Source organism: Macrotis lagotis, chromosome X (genome assembly GCF_037893015.1).
Source record: "Macrotis lagotis isolate mMagLag1 chromosome X, bilby.v1.9.chrom.fasta, whole genome shotgun sequence".
Classification (NCBI taxonomy): Eukaryota; Metazoa; Chordata; class Mammalia; order Peramelemorphia; family Peramelidae; genus Macrotis; species Macrotis lagotis.
Window position 1 is genome coordinate 104,297,135 of NC_133666.1, and position 19,208 is coordinate 104,316,342.

The window sequence follows — 19,208 nt, forward strand, 5'->3', positions numbered from 1 at the left end:
CTTTCCTGCAAGGCTGAGCCTTCTCTTCCAGGGAAAAAGATGGACATTTAACGAAATGGATGAATTTCAAAAATTTCTGATGAAAAGACCAGAGCTACACAGAAAATTTGGGCATCAAACAGGAGGTTCAAGTGACACATGAAAAGGTAAAAAGGGGGGGCGGTAAAAGAAAAAAATGCAATACACTAAGTTGAAACTGGCTATATCACAGCATGGGGGTAAAAAAAAGATTCTCATAAACCTTGAGAAATGTAACTCTAACAGAGAGAATACACCTAGCCAGAAATGATGGACATTCATGACCTATCCATGAGACTACTATCTAATGGGATGTAAGTGGCTTTAACTCCACTTGGGAGAAAGACTCTAATAACTCTCAGGAATTATGACTCTATTCAATAGAATATACAGAACCAAAAGGGACAGACACTTGGAATTCTCTATGACTTAGATAGAATGATCTAAAAAACACTACTGCCCTACAAAGGGGGACAGGAAAGAGATGGTTGGAGGGAGGGGATTGAATGGAGTAAATCTCATTGCACTACGAGGTACAAAAAAACCTATGGTAATAGTGGAGTAGAAGGGAGCAGAGGAGAAACACCTGAATCTTCTTCTCATGAGACTTGGCTTAAGTCAACCTACGCATTCTCAGTTAACTTATAAAACACCTAACCTTTCAAGTATTAAAAGGGGAAAAGGGGAGGGGGGGATGGAGAAAGGGAAGGGGAGTGGGGGAAATAAGGGGAAATAACAAAAGGAAGGGAAAGGAAAAGGGAAAAAGGGAAAGGGAAAAGGAAGTGGAGGGTGTGATATAGGAGGGCAAACCCACAGAAGGGGGTGGTTTTCAGAAACAAAAGACTGGGGAATATGGATAAGGGGGGGGAAGGGGGAAAATACAAACAGAGGGAAGATAGCATGGAGGGCACTAAAGAATTAGTAATCTTAACCTTGAATGTGAATGGGATGAACTCTCTTTTAAAACTTAAGCAAATAGCAGAGTGGATTAAAAACCAGAATCCTACATTAAGCTGCTTACAAGAAACTCATTTGAAGCAGAGATACATATAGAGTAAAGGAAAAAGGTTGGAGCAAAATATATTTTGCCTCAGCTGAAGTAAAAAAAGCAGGCATAGCAATCCTTATCTCAGACAAATCAGCAGCAAAAATAGATAGCTTTAAAATAGATAAGGAAGGAAACTTTATCCTCATAAAAGGTACCATAGACAATAAAGTCATTTCCATATTGAATATATATGCACCCAGTGGGACAGCACCCAAATTCTTAGAGGAGAAGCTGAAAGAATTACAGGAAGATGTAGACAGCAAAACTCTACTAGTGGGAGACCTCAACCTCCGGCTGTCAGGTCTAGATAAATTGAATCATAAAACAAACAAGAAGGAAATAAGGGAGGTAAATAGATTGTTAGAAAAATTAGATATGGTAGACTTATGGAGGAAACTGAATGGGGATAGAAAGGAATATACCTTTTTCTCTGCAGTACATGGAACTTATACAAAAATTGATCATGTACTAGGGAATAAAAACCTAATGATCAAGTGCAGAAAGGCAGAAATAATGAATACATCTTTCTCAGATCACAATGCAATAAAAGTCATATGCAATACTGGGCCAAGGAGATATAGACCCAGAATAAATTGGAAATTGAATAACCTCATTTTAAAAAAATGAGTGGACCAAAAACAAATTTTAGAAAGAATTAACCATTTTATCCTAGATAATGATAATAATGAAACAACATACCAAAACATATGGGATTCATTCAAAGCAACTCTTAGGGGATATATTATAGCTCTAAATGCTTATATGAATAAATTGGATGAAGAGGAAATCAATGAACTAAACATGCAACTAAAATAATTAGAGAAAGAACAAATCAAAAATCCCCAATTAAGTACCAAATTAGAAATTCTAAATTTAAAGGAGAAATTAATAAAATCAAAAGCAAAAAATATTGAATTAATAAATAAAACTGAAAGTTGGTATTATGAAAAAAACCCATAAAATTGATAAACCTCTGGTCAATTTGATTAAAAGAAAGAAAGAAAAAAACCAAATTGCTAGTATCATGAATGAAAAAAGTGAACTCACCACCAATTAGGAGGAAATTAAAGTAATAATTCGAAATTATTTTGCCCAACTCTATGCCAATAAATTTGATAATCTAAGTGAAATGGATGAATATTTACAAAAATATAAGTTGCCCAGGTTAAATGAAGAAGAGATTAAATACCTAAACAACCATATCTCAGAAAAAGAAATTCAACAAGCCTTTACTGAACTCCCTACAGAAAAATCTCCAGGGCATGATGGATTCACAAGTGAATTCTACCAAACATTTAAGGAACAATTGGTTGCAATTCTATATAAACTCTTTGAAAAAAATTTGGGAAAGATGGAACTCTGCCTAACTCTTTCAATGAAACCAATATGGTACTGTTACCTAAACCAGGAAGTGTTAAAACAGAGAAAGAACATTATAGACCTATCTCCCTTGTGAATATAGATGCAAAAATCCTAAATAAAATCTTAGCGAAATGATTACAACAAAGTCATCACTAGGATAATACATTATGATCAAGTAGGATTTATTCCAGGAATGCAGGGTTGGTTCAATATTAGGAAAACTGTTAGTATTCTCAATTATATCAACAACAAACATATTAGAAATCATATGATCATATCAATAGATACTGAAAAAGCTTTTGACAAAATACAGCATCCATTCCTATTAAAAACACTAAAGAGTGTAGGAATAAATGGACTGTTCCTTAAAATAATTAGCAGTATCTATCTGAAACCATCAACAAGTATTATACTCAATGGGGAGAGGCTAGAGGCATTCCCAAAAGATCAGGGGTGAAACAAGCATGCCCATTATCACCACTACTATTCAATATTGTATTAGAAATGTTAGCATCAGCAATTAGAGAAGAAAAAGAAATGAAAGGAATTAGAATTGGGAAGGAAGAGACAAAACTCTTACTCTTTGCAGATGATATGATGGTCTACCTAGAGGATCCCAAGAAATCATCTAAAAAACTACTGGAACCAATTAGCAATTTTAGCAAAGTTCCAGGTTATAAAATAAACCCTCATAAATCCTCAACTTTTCTATATATGTCTAGCAAGAAGCAGCAGGCAGTGCTAGAAAGAGAAATCCCATTCAAAGTAACCTCAGACAATATAAAATATTTGGGAGTCTATTTGCCAAGACAGACACAGAATCTATTTGAAAACAATTATAAAACACTTCTCACACAAATTAAACCAGATTTAAATAACTTGGCAAATATCAACTAATATAATAAAAATGACAATTCTACCAAGACTAAACTATCTGTTTAGTGCCCTACCAATCAAAATTCCAAAAGATTACTTTAACAAGTTAGAAAAAATTGTAAGTCAATTCATATGGAGAAATATAAAGTCAAGAATTGCCAGGAGCTTAATGAAAAAAAAAGTGCAAAAGAAGGTGGCTTAGCCCTACCAGATCTAAAATTATATTATGAAGCATCAGTCATGAAAACTGTTTGGTATTGACTAAGAAACAGAGTGGTGGACCAGTGGAATAGACTAGGTGTAAAAGCAGGAGATGATTATAGTAATCTGCTGTTTGATAAACCCAAAGAGTCTGGCTATTGGGATAAAAACTCCCTCTTTGATAAAAATTGCTGGGAAAATTGGAAGTTAGTATCGAAGAAACTTAGATTAGACCATCACCTCACACCCTTTACCAAGATAAGATCCAAATGGTTACAGGACATAGACATTCTTGAAAAATGCTATCCCAGGCCTCCTTTTGATTATGTCTTTCATGTAATCCAATAATTCCAATATAGTGGCTCCTGGATATAATTTTAGAAGTCAGTTTTTTTTTCCAAGAGATACCTAAATTTTCTACCATGTTTTCATTCTTTTGAAACTGTTGGATTTTTGATGTCTCATAAATTCATTTGCTTCCACTTGTCCAATAATAACTTTTTTAAAAGCTTTTTCAAGGCAATGGGTTTAAGTGGCTTGCCCAAGGCCACATGGCTAGTTAATTATTAAGTGTCTGAGGTCGTATTTGAACCCAGGTACTCCTGACTCCAAGGCCACCTAGCTGCCCCCTAGCCTAACGTTTAAGTTAGAATTTTCCTCAAATAAATTTTGTAGAATCTTTCCTGTTTGGCCAGTGGTATTCTTTAAGTAGTTATTTTCCTCCATGGATATTTGTATCTCCTTTTTCATTTGGTCTTGTCTACTTTTTAAGCAGTTTCCTTTTTCCAGTTTTTCTTCTACCTCTCGTATGATTTTAAAACTCCTTTTTAAGCTCTTCTGTGAGTTCTTTCTGTGCTTAAGACCATTTCTAGTTTTCCTTTGGGGTTTATAGGTGTTTTGTCATTGTTGCCTTCTTCTGAATTTGTGTCTTAACCTTTTCTATCACTCTCATAACTTTCTATGATTGTATTGTTTTTGTTTTATTTTTTACTCATTGTTTTTTGCCCTTTTCCCTTTTTTAAAAATTTGAGCTTTGTTCCTAGGATGTAAGTGGCACTGTCTCAGGCTTCTTGTTCCAGTGACTACAGGTCCTGGCTGTTTACCTCGTCTGATGTTGATGTGTCCCTAGGGTCCATGGGGGACCCTCATGTCTGGTACTCCACACTGAAGTGATGGAGTCGTAAATGAGCATAAAGGGTCTGTCAATTTACCTGGTGCTGAACTGGGGTCCTAATGGTGTTTTTTAGACCCAGTGACATGATTCTGAATTTCTCTGGGGCTAAACTGAAGTACATGATGGTCTAACCAGTGGAGCATGCCTGTCTCCTCAGAGCTGTGCTTAACCAGCTATGTAGTAGTTTTCAGAGTTGGAGTCTGCCATTTCCCCTGGCTTTGTAAAGGCTGGTGGGGAGTTTTGGTGTTGGTATTTGCTTGCTCCACTACATTGAGATTCGGGATCTCCCACTTGTTTGCTGCTGGCTTGCTAGGATACTTCCTGTCCTGGTCTGTGCTCCCCTACTCTCCTTTATCGGAGTGAAATGAACCTTTCCATAGTTCCTCTGAATTTTCTGGTCTAAATACCATCTATACACTATTTCCAAATTTCTTCAGTCATCCCTAGTCTTTCTTTTGAGGTTTTACACTCTTGAACTCTCAAGAACTGCCTTTTTTTGATATTTTCAAATTGATGATACCCATAAGGATCACAAGGTCAATATGTCTATATCTTTCTTCCTAAAAATCCCCCTCTCTATTATTAAATTTCTTATTACTTTTTAAAAATTTTTTATTTTTCAATCAACAAATATCTGCAGTCCTAACTCACCTTTCCCAATAGAGAATAAAAGAAAAGCAAAACATGTTTTACATACACACACTCACACACACACATTCAAGCAAAAGAAATTCATGCTTTGCCTATGTCCAAAACATATTTGAATTAATTTGCACTCTGAATCCTTCACTTCTCTATCAGGAGGTAGGTAGTACATTTCATTATTGCTTCTCTGAAATTGAGGTTAGTCATTATACTAATAAAAATTTATAATATTTTCAAAGTTGATTGTCTTATAATCTTTTTGATATGCTATATATTGTTTTCTTGCTTCTCTTCACTCCACTGTTCATCAGTTCATGTAGGACTTTCCATCTTTTTCTGAAATCATTTCACTCATCATTTCTTATAGCACAGTAGCAATTTGTCATGTGCATAAGTGTGATGGAAATACAATTGTGCTATAAGTAATGCTGAAGGAGATGATTTCAGAAAAACTAGTGCATACGTGTCTTTATGTATTTATGAATACATATTTTAACTTTGTTATTGATTCCCCAAATTATAGTGTTCATCCATTCTCCAATTCCTACACATTTTAATTCTTCATCACTTCAAAAAAGTTAGTTCTGTTTGTAATTTTTTTTTGCTTAGGATTAGTTGCTCATTTAATGTACCTTCATCTAATTTTCCTTTTCCCCTCCTCTTTTTCTCCTATTTCCAAGATGAGTGGAATGTATTTCTATACTCAACTCTGTGCGTGTGTGTGTGTGCGTGTGTGTCTGTGTGTGTCTCTGTATATGTGTGTGTGCGTGTGTGTGTGTGTGTGTGTTTGTGTTTCTTCTGTGTTTGACTAATTCAGATGAGAGTGAGTTTAAAGTGTCAGTTGTTCTACCTTATAATGCCCCAATATGAGTCTGATATGAGTCTGGTTGTGCCCTTCTTTGGGTTGAGGTCTCGCACTTGATTTATAGGTTCTTTTTTTTAAAGCAATTATCTTTTTTTATTATACAATTCTATGAACATAAAATGAATAGAATACTCAATATATTTACCTGTACATGTGAACATAACATTTTAGCTACAGTTATTTAATATAATTCATACTGACTTTAATTTTACAGTTCATAACTATGTATAACCTTATTGCAATAAGGGCAATTCTACAGGGGGAGTTTCACAGGCCAATCACATTAGGCATTATCAGTGCACTCACAAATCTTAGATCACGAATACATCTTCCCTGATCCTGTAGATTTAGTTTTCTTTATAGTTTAAGGTCATTTGCAATTTGGGATGCAATGTTCTTAAATGCAATAGAAATTCCAGATATTCTTTTGAAGAGAACCCCATTAAGTGACCAGCGAGGCGACTTGCAGACTTCCATCTCCCACTGAACAAGACTATCTTGTCTGAAATCTCCGTGTACACAGAAAAGTAAAAACTTCTGTTTTTGTTCATAATCACAATTATTTGCATCTAACACCTTTTGGATCTCTCTCATCATATCATTGGGGTCCATAGAACTAGTGGTCTTCATCCTCCAAGTGAACTGCAATGAACGTGGCTTAGAATCATTACTAACCTCTTTTTCCCTTTCCTTTGGTTCCCCTGGAAGTATTTCTGCGAACAAACTTGGAAGTTATTTTGCTTATTAAACCAGTTGATGTCCCCCTTCTGGCATGTGAAAATGTACCAGTTTCATGTGATGGGGAGGCAGGTGGTCCATTATAAGTAGCATTCTGTCGTTCTCGAAGCTGTTCTCCATGAAAAAGTACTTCGACTTGAACTCCCTTGAGGAAAACCGGTGCGGTCTGTTGTAGCACTAATACTTTGTAGCACTAATACTGTGAGCAGAAGGGGAAGCAGTAGGACCTCTCTGAGTTGTAGCAGGTCGACAGTCAGTTCCGTCTTTGATGGTTGGCAGCGTGACTTTTATAGGGTGGCCAGAGGCAGACACAGACTTCTGGTGTCAAGGGGGCTCGACGCTGCAGCAGAAGTGATGGCAGAGCCCGCAGAAGGGGTGCTACTTGCAGACATTTCTGTGAGACTGCTGTCTTTCCCATTCTGTATTGCAGAATAACGATCTGTTGTCCTTTTACAAACATATGTGTTTCTTCTTGTCATACTACTTCCAGGAAAGACATTATTACTTGGCATAGAAGATTTTTTTCCTTCGGGTCCTACAAGAGGACGTGCTGTCATCTCTGCTTTGGATCCAACTACAGTGCTGCCAAGTTTATGAGATACACCTTTGTCCCATTCCTCTTTTTGCTCACTTTCTGCACTGTTTGCCTGAGCCCTTTTGGTGTATGACACTGTGGCAGGAATTGATGGACCAACATGGTCACTGAAACGCCTGTGTTTCTTATTTCCTGGTATACTCCTCTGGACCTTCAGATGAGCAGATTGCATAGAACTGTCGTTTAGGTCACTGCTGGGGCGAGATCGCTGACACAAATTACCACTGGACAAAGATTCACTTCCTTCAAATTCAGGTGGTTTTCTGCCCAGAAGTAGATAAGTAGCCATGACTCTATTATATTTCTTATTTATTAAGGATGCATTTATTTCATCTCTTGAAAAACCCATTGTTACCATGATGTCTGTTCTTTTTGTGTCATTGAAATCTGGTTCTGGCTCAGTATATGGCTTTAGTTCTTCTTCATTACCAACATTTATCCATTGATCTTTCATTATTTGTTCCAAGCTACCTCTTTTTATAGGATTCAGTACTAATAATTTTTCAGAAGATTTTCACAGTCTGTAGACATATAGCATGGAATATGATACTTTCCTCTAAAGACTCGCTCCCGCAGTTGCTTTAGCTTGTGACCATTAAATGGCAAAGATCCACTGACTAATGTATACAAAATGACACCAAGACTCCATACATCTACTTCAGGGCCATATTTTTTTCCTTGGAAAAGTTCAGGAGCTGCATAGGGACGACTTCCACAAAATCTGTCTAATTTATTTCCAATTGTATATTCATTAGTTAAACCAAAGTCAGCAATTTTAATGTTCATATCACCGTCAAGAAGGACGTTTTCTGCTTTAAGATCACGGTGTACGATATACATTTGATGACAATATTGTACTGCAGACACAATCTGTCTAAATTTTGCACGGGCCTCTTTCTCCTTCATTCGTCCATGGGCAACTAAGTAATCAAACACTTCACCCCCACTAGCATATTCCATGACTAAATACAGTGTCTTCTCTGTTTCAATAACTTCAAATAATTTTATGATATTGGGATGATTCAATATCTTCATTATTTGCACTTCTCGAAATAACTTTTGTAGACTGGTAGGATTCAGTGGAGTTTTATGTATTATTTTTACAACAACCTCTCCACCTGTAAGAATATGTCTTGCCAATTTCACTTTGGCAAAATTTCCCATCCCTATTATTTTAAGCAACTGATAATTTCCAAAGTGAGGCTGTCCATCTGTAGCAGATGTAAGGAAATTTCTACATCGTGGTACGTTTTGTGGGCTACTTGATTTGGTAGGCTGGATGTGTGGTTCAGTGTATCCATCAACAGATGTATGATGTTCCGTGTCCCGCTCGTTCACGGTCGGCAACGGTGTCCGGGCAGACATCTTGTGCGGGCGCGGCGGCCGCCGCGGGGTCGCTCGGGGTCTCGGAGGCCGGGCCGAGGAGGGGCGGGCCGGGCCGGAGGGGGGCAGCGGGGCGGCCCGCAGTGCGCGGCCCGGGCCGGAGGACGAAGGAGGACGAGGACCAGGTCGAGGAGGAGGACGAGGACTAGGAGAAGGACGAGATGCAGACGGCGGCTGGGCCGGAGGCGGGCGGGGAGCGGGGCGGCCCGCAGTGCGCGGCCCGGGCAGGATGACGAGGACGAGGAGGAGGACGATGACCAGGAGGAGGACGAGGATGAGGAGGAGGACCAGGAGGAGGACAAGGAGCCACTTCCCGCAGCGCCGCAGAGGAGGAGGAGGAGGGGGCCGGGGCGAGATGCAGACGGGCGCCTGGGCTGGGGCGTCCGCTCCCGCTACGCTCGCCGGGTCGTGGCAGCAGGGGAAGGCAGTGCCTCGATCGCCACAGAAGGGGCGGGTCTGGACCTCGGGGGACGCTTCGAGGAGAGGCCGGGAGCAGCTCAGGGTCAGCGCGTCTGGCCGCCGCCGCCGCCACTGCGGGTCCTTCCCTCGTTCCCCGGGCAGCGCGTCCCGCATCCTTCCCTCGTTCCCCGGGCAGCGCGTCCCGCATCCTTCGCTCGTTCCCCGGGCAGCGCGCGTTCTCCAACTGGCATTCTGCCACCGCCGCCGGGTGGGCGGGTCGATTTATAGGTTCTTTCTGAAAGTTTTAATACTCCTAGTACAGGGGATTCCTCTTCAATTCTAACTCAATTCAGCATTACCCCTCATCATTTGGTCTAGTAAATTTTCTAGATCTATTCGAATAAAATTGCTTTTTTCTTGTTTGTTTTGGATTTTTTTTTTTTAGGTAGGACACTTTCTGCTATTATGTCATCATGGTACTATTGAAGGCACCACATCTTCTAGCCACTCAAGTTTACAAGCTCTTTATCGTTATTATTATTCTTAGCAGTCCACATACCCAGTTAAGTTCCACATCTCATCATAAATTTCCGTATGAATTTTCCTTGTATACTTCACTTTTTCTTTAGTCATGCAAATATGAACTTTGTTCAGGTCCTCATCAACTATTTCCTAAAAAAATAACTTTTTAATTGAACTTCCCCCTCTCAAGTTTTTCCTCATTGCTATCTATCCAATACACAGCTTACAAAATCATTTTTCTTAAGTATGTGTCTTATTGTGTCAAACTCCAATGATTCACTCATGGCTTCTATTTGACATTCTGTGCTCTTCACAATCCTGAGCTCTGTCTATCTTTCCATTATTTTTACACATTAACTGTCTTGGCACAATTCAAAATCCAAACTATTACTATTATTCTTCTCATTTGGCCTTCCATTTCCTAACTTTATGACGTGGCCTTGACTGCCTACCATCCTGACCTCTTATTCTTAGAAACCTTGATTTCCTTTAAGAGTTCAAGAGCCACCTTCCTGTGTTAGAGGAGTCTCTTTTACTGGTCCTCCTGATAGTGCCTTTCCTTCTAAGGCTATCTTACATTACCTTGTTTTTTTCTCATATACACTATTTGTTACTTATTCAACATGCATTTTTAGTATGTTCAGCTGACAATAACTATTACTCCGAAATTTCTTTCCATCTTCTTTGTATGTATCTTGTGCATCTACTTATTTGAATGTTGTTTCTTTATTAGAATGTAAGTTTCTTGAGGACAAGGAGTGATTTTTCCTTGTTATTTCTTCAGCGCTCAATACAGTTCCTGGCACAAATTAAGCATTTGGTAAATGTTTGTAATTTACATTTTAGAAATTTAATTCAGTTATATCTGTTTGTAATTGATTTAAAAAAACTAATACAACTATATCTGTGGTGGGCAAAAATATCAGAATACAATGTGGGAAAAATGAGGGAAAATGGTAACTATAAGTACTGCAAATAAGGTCAATACATCTGAAGAAATTTTATTTTAAAGTTTTGATGACCAAACTGAATTCTTTTATGGTCAAGTTTGGTTTAACAGTGTGTGTCTTAAAATTAGACACAAAACTCCTGGATTGTCTGATCCTGAAGAGGCACAAAACTGGGCTTTAGGACGAAAAAAAAAACACTAGCTGTGTTATTCTTTCCAGTAATCAACCTGCCTTCAGTATGGCTCAGAAAAAAGCAGTAAGATCCAAGGCTATTGGGAATGTGGGCTTTCGGAATTGGTACACAAAAAAATCTATTTGGGTGATGAGATGTTTTTTTTTTTTCAATTTAGTCTAATGAAGTCTTATGGTTAATTATTTTAAGAAATCCTAGAGAGATAGTCTAATATGAGAGAAAACATAAAAATCAAACAGATGTTTGGAAAACAATTTATCTTGGTACTTTAGTATCAATCAACAGATTGATCTATATGCCCATAGAATAATTAGCATTAAAATTAATATTCTTATCCAATGCACAAGAATGGGACATTTTGACTGAATTTACATTAAGAGTTTATAAAAACCTTGATGACAATGTCAGGAGAGGGCACTTTTAAAAAGAGACAACTTGCTTCAGCTTTCTGAATGGTACCATGGTCAAATTGCAGTTCTTTTACAGAAAAAAAAAAAAGAATCAGTAATCTTTGAAACATAGTGATCATGTAGTTTAGGTGATTTCTTTCATAGAGAGTATATATGTATATACACTTCTATACAACATATAACTTTAAGTTTTGAAGAGAATAAAAAACCCCACCCATTTTTCCCATCCTTTAAAAAAAATATATCTCTGACATCTTATTATACGTTCTTTATGAAATGCCTTAAATTGTGGATTGATTTTGTGCAGGATAAAAGGCTGTTCAGATACTGTTTAAATGGAGTTGATGCACTGTGTCTTAAGCTATGGCTGCGTTAAAAGGAACTATCACATGAAGGAACAACTTCCAACAGTGCACAGTCAGGCTTTGTATGCAATGCCATTTGTACAGAATTGCTTTGCAGGTGGATTTCATAATTTCCATGCAGCTCTTATCTGTCAGTGTCTCATTGAGTGTTGCACATATTTGTTGCACTATGGCATGGCAGATTTGTTCTGAATTAAAAGATTGTTTCCAACTTCAAGAGTTCTTTTGGTACCAGCAAGTTGTGCCAGTTGCTAGCCAAGATTTGTTTGTTCATTTGCAAGTCTACTGACAAAGTTATATACCACAGTGAACATTTTATCACAGAACCTGTATGTGGAACATAATTTTTGTTCCTGAAAAAGCCAATTTAGATTGTAAAATTCTCTAAGTATACTAACATTTCATACAAAACTTGCCATAGTTTTCTGGGGGTGGGGGAGGGAAAGCTTCAATTTTAGGTTTTATTGTCCAATATTGAATTTTCCATTTTTGAATATTGGTACCTCAGTGATTAGTGAATGAAAAAAGTGTATTGTAGGGTGGGGTGTGTATTACAATGAGTAACAGTAACAATTAAATTGCATCTCCCAGTTCCTGTATAAATAAGTATATTTGTCTTCATCTCTATTTTTTTTAGTGCTTGCTTTCTTTTTATTTCTTTTAAAGATGTCTTTGCAAGAAAACTGTTTTTATTTAAATTCTGAATTTGATAATTAATTATTTCAGATTTTGTAATTTGGATACTTTTCCCAGGCAAGAGACAGAGCTATTCTTATACAACAAAAAAAATTGAAACTGTTTGGAAAATTCTTCAGCAGTTGCTAAGGGGTAGGGTGAAGGGTTGGGAACTTGAAGGCTCCAGTGAATTGCTGGATTTGGATGCACTTTTTCTTTTTGATAGGGATTTTTGGAAAGGAATAGAAAATTAATGTAAATTGGTATGATTTTATTTAATCAAAATTATTGCTATGAGCTGTGAAAAACAGCTTTTATAAAGCAGTTGGAGCTTTTTTTTCACTTGATTTGGATTCAGATTGCTTTGGTGTTCTAAAATGCTTTGATTTTCAGTTCTTGCTGTTGGAAATAAATTTCAAGGTGTATTTTATCTATTTCAGCTGTTTTTTCCTCTAAACTATGTAAGTTCTGGGGGGGGGAGGATCTGTCTTTTTCTTCTCCCACCTAAAATAAAAAGGGAGAAGGATATACATCTTTTTCTTTGAATGAGTTACATGGGTTTTGTAAAAAAAAAACAATCAATCATGGTGATTGATCACCATGTGATCCATTAATCATCTTTGGCTACATTGTGTTTTGCTAACTTGTCAATTGGCATGGTATAACAGCTTGTTACAATAAATTGATTGTTTTTCAATTTTAGCAATAAACCAATTATTCCTATAACTGGAAAACCTAAGTATACATGGAAAGGGATGTGCTCACTATGAAGAATGTTCTATGGAAAACATGATTTTTCAGAATTCATATTTGCCTTACTATAACTATACTGTTAGGATTTGGTTATGATTTAATTTTATTATTTTTTAAGTCACTATAATTACTGTACATTTAAAAAAGTACCCTACCTCCATTAACATTTGAAAAGTTCCACTTTCAGGAAAAAATAGTTTTTTTAAAGGAAAGCTACTCTTTGCTCAGTAGAGTGTATTTGAAGTAAACAAGCATTTTTCAAATAAAATGTTCAGTATATATACATATATATATATATATATATATATATATATATATATTGAAAAAAATTTTTATGTCAGCTGGTGCAATCATTTGTCTTAGTTTAAAGAGATATATTATTAAAAGTGCCCAATCCTATTTGGACTGGCATCACTTCTAAAGGCTTCATAGAACAGTAAGTAAGTAAGTAAGTACAATTTCAAAAAAATGGAATTGGTGCAGATGAACCCACATAGCACTATGAGGGTGACAACCTTTAGAACAGACTGTTTATTTTAAGCATAAGCAGACAGTTTTCATTTAGGTTCTGGCATTCAACAATAAAAATAGTACTGATCACAGTGGTATTTTGTATGTTTTAACTATAAAGGGAACTTTAACAGAAACAACAGATTGATTGCACAGAAGATTGCACAGAAGTCTTTAAACATTAGTTCACAACTTTTTTTTTTAATTGATGGTTCAGATGTGAATGCTGTTATAAACTAATCACTCAGTGTGATTAGACTACCCATGCACAATTGTAAAGAAGGCAAAATGTTTGAATAAACAAATCAGACCAGCATTTTAACTTGTCAGACTAGTGAAATAATGGATTTAGACTTCTCATTCTTTCAGATTTACAGTTTCACTGAACTGACTGAATCAGTTGTTTTGGCATAGGGTTATTCAGTTTAGAAAACATTGCAATGGTTTTCCAGGTTAATAATAAGAATAACTATTAATTTCCTTTTTTTCCGGATTTGGTTTCAAGGATTTCTCTCCTATTTTCTCCTCAACAATCTCCCCATTTGCTTGACAGGTATAAACAGAAGAGTTTGTCTTTGTCACTTAGGTTTTAGATTTACCTTGCACTATATGCTGGCATTGGCTGACATGGATAAGGCTGGATATGTGTTTCACAGTGCCCCAAATCATGAAATTCCTCATTTTCCAGGAGTGGAGACATAGTCTAATTGGCATAGTGCATCAAAATTATTTTACATTGCACCATGACATCTCTAAAATTGAGTGCTATAATGTTACAGGGCTGTCAGGTTTGTAAAAGCATAACCATAAATTATATTGGAGTTGGATATGAGTTGGGTGTCTGTACAATATCACGTGTATTTCAAAAAATATTGAACTGCTGTTTGATGATAATGCTGCATAATTTTCTTCTGTTCCATATCCTTTGGAGAAAGTGATTATAATGGAGTTTGAAATGTGCAAGCTGTCTAAACAAGATGCAGTCAAATAAAACTTGCTTAAGTTGTGAAAAAAAATTGTGAAGCTCTAAACCTGGCAACATCAAGGAAATTGGTAAGTAAGGTATAACATTTATGGATATAAAAATATATACTGGAATATCCCTGTACTCCATGGTTCTGAAATTTTTTTTATCTAAAATCTTTTCCTGCCAGATTGGTGGGATTTTTGCCTACTTTGTGTCAAGTCCCCTTCTGGACTCCCTCAGTCTTGGAGGGGTGGGAGACAATGATGACAAGGGAGACAAGGTTGACTTCGGAGACAAATGCTCCATCAAGTTCTCCAAGTGCTCTGTTTATTCACCAGAATACAAGTACTTAAATATCCTTTCCAGACCCTAATCCACTCTTACTCCCACTAGTAAAACAGCGTTCCAATGCTCAAAGGCACCAGGTGATGATAATTTACAGTATTCTTAAACACACAGACATACAGCAATCCCTAAGAACTGTGAGTGAACAGAAAGCAGACATCTGTTCTAGAAATGAAAATTTATTTTTGTTGTAGATTTTAAACATCATTTAAAACATTTAAACATAGAATAGAAAGAGGACGAAGTGTCTGAGGCTGGTTTTGAACTCAGGTACTCCTGATTCCAGGGTCGGTGCTCTATCTACTGGGCCACCTAGCCACCCCTTTCTTTTTAAGTATACTATAAGATTGACTTCTTGTTTCAAAACTCTCCTGTTAGCCTGGTCTTCCTTCTTGTTTTCTTTCTATTCTTTTTTTCTATATATAAAAAAGAAAAGAAGACTCATTGATAATTTGGGTATATTTATTTATTCATTTGATTTATTATCACCCCTTGTCATTATATTCCTCCATTTCCCATTGGGAAGAAAAGGAAAATCAAAGTCTTTAACAAATATATAGTCAAATAAAGCTAATTTTCTTAATGGCTATGTCAAACAATATGAGCCTCATTCTGTGTCTTTTAAAAAATGTATTTATTTATTTATTTAGAATTTTACAATTCCCCCCCCCCAATCTTTCTTCCCTCCACCCATGCCACACAGAAGGCAGTCTGTTAGTTTTTAAATTGTTTCCATGGTATGCAGTTGAATGTGATGAGAGAGAAAATATATTCTTTAGGAAAACAAATATAGTATAAGAGATCGCAAAATTACATAGTAAGATGATGTTTTTTTTTTAATTAAAAGTAATAGTTTTTGGTCTTTGTTCAAACTCTACAATTCTTTCTCTGGATACAGATGGTATTCTCCATTGCAGAAACCACAAAATTGTGCCTGATTGCTGCTCTGATGGAATTAGCAAGCCCATTAAGGTTGATTATCACCCCCCATGTTGCTGTTAGGGTATACAATGTTCTTTTGGTTCTGCTCATCTCACTGACTTCATGCAAATCCTTCCAGGCTTCCCTGAATTCCCATCCCTCCTGGTTTCTAATAGAACAATAGTGTTCCATGACTTACATATACCACAGTTTATTAAGCTACTCCCCATTTGATGGACATTCACTCAATTTCCAATTCTTTGCCACTGTAAACAGGGCTTGTTATGAATATTTTTGAACAAGTGATGTTTTTACCCTTTTTTCATCATCTCTTCAGTGTATGGACCCAGTAGTGGTATTACTGGATGAAAGGGTATGCACATTCATAATTAATTCCAAATTGCTCTCCAGAAAGTTTCGATGTGTTCATATGTCCACCAACAACGAATTAGTGTCCCAGATTTGTCACATCCCTTCCAACATTGATCATTGTCCTGCTGGTCATGTTGAACAGTCTGAGAGCTGCTATTGCAGAGATGCTTAAATTTGCATTTAATTTGCATTTCTCTAATAAGTAATGATTTAGAGCAATTTTTTCATATGACTATGTATTGCTTTGATTTCCTCATCTGTAAATTGTCTTTGCATATCCTTTAACCTTTTGTCCACTGGGGAATGGCTCTTTTTTATTTTTTTTTTAAATTTGACTCAATTCTCTGTATATTTTAGAAATGAGTAATTTGTCAGAAAGTAATAGTCATAAAAATTGCTTCCCAATTTACTACATTTCTTTTGATCTTGGTTACAGTGGTTTTGTCTGCAAAAGCTTTTTAATTTAATGTAGTCGAAATCATCTAGTTTGTTTTTAATGATGTTCTCCATCTCTTCCTTAGTCATAAACTCCTTCCCTTTCCATAGATCTGATAATTAAACTGTTCCTTGATCTCCTAGTTTGCTTATACTATTGTTTTTATGTCTTAATGGATACATTTTGATTTTATCTTGGTATAGGGTGTGAGGTGTTGGTCTAATCCAAGTTTCCGCCATATTAACTTCCAGTTTTCCTAACAGTTTTTATCAAAGATGGAGCTTTTATCCTAACAACTGGAGTCTTGTGTTTATTCTGTGTCTTAAGTCTATTATTTCTTTGTCAAGAAGGGAATAGTAACAGCAACATGGAGGTGATGTTCAACCTTAATTGGCATGCTCATTCCATCATTGCAACAATCAGGCACAATTTTATGGTATCTGCAATGGAAAAAACCATCTGTATCCAGAGAAAGAATTGTGGAGTTTGAATAAAGACCAAAGACTACCTTTAATCTAAAAAAAGCAAAAACACTTATCTTGTTATATGATTTTGCTATTTCTTATACTTTATTTTTCTTTAAGGATATGATTTTTCTCGCATCACATTCAACCTAGAACAATGTGTACCATGGAAACATTGTAAAGAGGAATATACTGCCTTCTGTGGGGTGTGGGGGGAGGGAAGCAGATTAGGGGAATAATTATGTAATTCAAAATAAATAAAAATAGCCTTATGTGATGCAGAAAATATGCATATTCTTCTGCTTTTCCACTTGGCAGACATCATATATTGTTTAATGTCTGTCCTTCGTTTTCAAAGAAGACCATTGCATCAAGGGAGCTGATAGCATGACAAGCTTATGAACTGTATTTGAGTGAGGGGTGCTGTGCTAAGTTACCAGCTTTACTTTCTCTTCCAATGCCATTTGTGTCCATTAAAGAGATATGAATCAGGACCACTGGAGTTTGTCCTGGATGGGAGGAAATTAGGATTAAGTGACTTACCCATGGTCACATTGCTAGTAAGAATCAAGTGTCTTAGGCCTGATTTGTATTCCAGTTCTTCTGACTTCAGGGACTGTGTTTTATCCACTGCACTACCTAGATGCCCAGATGTCATTTAACTGTAGTTTCTATAATAATTTGTTCAATTCCCCGTTTTATATTTCATATATCTTTCCATGAGACTTATCTAAAATGGATATGGAAGTCTCTTGTTACTTCAGTGTTTCCTTTTCAAATTGTTTGGCAAAGTATTTGAAGAGTGAATTTACTACTGAATTCTTTCATTATCTGTTTCAACACAAAATGATTTTCATTTATTTCTCTTATTTTTGAATGTTTGCTTTTGCTTTACTAGTTATCTTGCTGCTGATTCCTGATTTTTTGGTATTAACTTGTATTTCATCCCCAAATCTTTATTTTGCATTTGTAATTGTTTTTTTTTTAAATATTTACTGCTAATTCATCTATAACTTTGGTGTTTTACTGAAATGCTTAATCCTTTCTCATTTAAATTTTTTTTAGGTTTTTGCAAGGGAAATGGGATTGAGTGACTTGCCCAAAGCCACACAGCTAGGTAATTATTATGTGTCTGAGACTGGATTTGAACCCAGGTACTCCTCATTCCAAGACCAGTGCTTTAACCACTATGCCACCTAGCCGCCCCCTCATTTAAAATTATAAATTACATTTATGTTTTTCGTCTGTATCCAATTTTTTTCAAGTTCTGTTTTTTTTACTCTTGCTGTAAATACAGTTTTATATTCCTTTAGTTATTTTAATTTTTATGATGACCCTGTTCCCACTGTGGCTCTCTTTCTCTCATTGCTTATCCCCTCCATATTTGTTATGTCTTTCCTTTTTGGTTTTAGTTTAACAGTAACTTGTTCTTTCATCTTTTGATGTCATTATATAATTCTTTCCTCTTTTTTTTCTCTGTGAAGTAGATTTTGCTTCTCACTTTAACTTAATCCTTTTCATTAGCTTTAAAAATGTCATTTTTGTCCCCCTTTCCAAAAAAGATTTTCCTGCTCCCTTTATTCATCTTCTTAGTATACTGCCACTAAAATAATTACTCTCTGATTCATGACCGCTATATTTATCTGAATTTTCCTTTTTTGTTTTGTATTTTTAATGTGATCAATTTAATGTGTATTCTAAACTTTCCATTTAGATTTTTAAATTCTTTCTCCTCCTCCTCTTCCTCCTCCTCTTCCTCCTCCTCCTCCTCCTCCTTCTTCTTATTTGCCATTGCTTTGTATGGCTTACTTCACAGATTCTACTTCCCTTGTGTCTCCCTAAAAGAACAATGCACAATCAGAGAGTCCCCATTGTAGGGACTCTCTTCCACTAATCTATTCCCTTTCTTAATGACCTTTTCCTCCTCTACATTTCTCTGGAAATTTTCTTCCTGTGTTCATGCTCTCCTGCTCCTCCAGATACCATTTGCCCCCAGGGATTCAAATTTCTTCTTTTCAAAT

General features: G+C 36.3%; 1 pseudogene; it reads right to left on the minus strand.

Moving 5' to 3' along the window:
• Positions 1 to 6,325: 6,325 nt before the first annotated feature.
• LOC141499847 (serine/threonine-protein kinase MARK1 pseudogene) lies at positions 6,326 to 9,189 on the minus strand (annotated as a pseudogene).
• Between the last annotated feature and the right edge of the window lie 10,019 nt (positions 9,190 to 19,208).